Source organism: Schistocerca piceifrons, chromosome 7 (assembly GCF_021461385.2).
Source record: "Schistocerca piceifrons isolate TAMUIC-IGC-003096 chromosome 7, iqSchPice1.1, whole genome shotgun sequence".
NCBI lineage: Eukaryota > Metazoa > Arthropoda > Insecta > Orthoptera > Acrididae > Schistocerca > Schistocerca piceifrons.
In genome coordinates this window covers 81663648-81665659 of record NC_060144.1, presented here as the reverse complement: position 1 = coordinate 81665659, position 2012 = coordinate 81663648, and positions in this window count along the sequence as shown.

The window sequence follows — 2012 nt, the reverse complement described above, 5'->3', positions numbered from 1 at the left end:
TGCAAAGGACGATGCTAGCTTCCAGAAACTCTCAAAAACGCATGTTGATATACATTGAAGTTCAGCAGCACAACCACTTTTGAAAAACAACCTTCAAAAGAGCTTACTGTGGGCTTTTAAAGACTTCTCAGTTATAGTAGAACTAAATAAGGAAAAATTAAATTAATAAATGAAAAGCGCCAGAGCAGTCAGAGAACTAAAAATTTAGAAGCCATGCAGTGAGGACGTAATCTGTGTAGAAACCTGGAGAAATGCAGGAAAACCTGTAGTTATAAATCTCTGCCAACAGGTAGTCAAAATGTGGATTACAGAGAAAATTTCAGAGCACTGAATCATGTGAATAATCCATTCATTATTTAAAAAGGAGATGAAACCAAGCCAGATAATTACAGAGGAATAACCCTTTTGGGCTTCACATACAAATTTTTTTTCCTATCTAATTTACAGAAAGAGTAAAAACACTCTGAAACCACAACTTAGACAATACTAAGGAAGAGTTTGCCCACGCAAAAGCTGACCAGACCAAATTCTCAGTGTGAAACTAATAACAAAACATTTCAAGTAGAGAAACCATTAGCATTTTATTTCCATCACAGATTTCAAAAAAGTGCATAATAGTATTCATAGATCCATACATTTAAAAATCATCAGATCATACAGCTTTCATTTCAAAGTAAAAGAAATCAACAAACTAACTTTGACAAACACAAATTCCAAGCTGTACAGCGAAGAAATGTCAAAAGCATTCGCAATAAAAACTGGTCTTAGACAAGGTGATGGTTAATCCACATTGCTTTTGAATGTAGTGCTCCATTACATCTTCAAGATCCAGCAAAAAAGAAAACACAACTAAAATGAAAGCTGGAGCAACACTCTCAATAAGAACAAACTGCCTGGCGTCTCTAGGTGATTTAGCTCCCTTAGATTTTGGCATGGAAGACATTCATGCCCATATCACTAGCTCCAAAGAATCACATTAAAAAAGGAATTATAAGTATTATTCAAGAAAAGTGAGATCACACCCAGTGAAGTCTTCATATGCAATCAAAAATATTTACATGGTTCTACAGTTTAAATGTCTAGGAAAAAATTATCACTTTCCAACATAGTTAATGTACATGGCAATTATAATTAAAGTTAAAATTTCAGCACACTGTAGAAATAACACTACTGGTCAGAATGATGTCAAATTGCAATGGAATATTATCGGAGAAGGGGGAAAACGTATGGCAGAAAAAAAAAAATAGTGTGAAAATTGATCAATAGAAGACACTGTATGTGTCAGAATACATAAATGAAAACAACATCTGTCATGCGCACGACTGATTGAAGTTGGTATAAACATGTCGGGTACATGGCTTTTCCTCCTTTCGCATCTGCAACGTTTGCCATGACAGTCCCAATGTAGGATCGCGCTCTGCTTGTAAAGCTGTATTACAAGAATGATGACTACACACATCACTCTCCAGAAGTTACAGACACTGAAAGGTTTGAAAAAAGGTGTTGGTATGATGACTGCCATGAGTCTGGTGAAAATGATTCAGATATTTGAAAAGACAGGCTCTTTTGGCATGCAATCTGGTAAAGGGAGGAAATGAATTGATTCGACATCAGTGAAGGAGTGGCCACAGCAATGCAGGAGGAAATGATTGGTGGTTACCCTTGTGCATGAGTTGCTTCCTGTTGAACTCCCAGCAAGAGGGGCCTTTGCTTGTTAACTTTGTTTCAAATTAAAAATGAAAGAACTGCTCAGCTCCTCAAAACCGAAAGAAGAATCACCAGAACTTGCACAAATGAAAAATTCCATGTTGCAGAAATCTGGATAATTATCTCCAATGAAACTATCTGTAGAGAGACTGACAAAAGAAGAAAAGAATCACCTATTTCTTCATCATCTTATAAATCCAAGGAAACAGAATTTTACAATGTCTGGTGATGAGAAATGTTAGAAATAAGGCAGGAGGACAATAGATCTGAAAAATTCAACAATATCTGAAAGCAACTGGACTCAA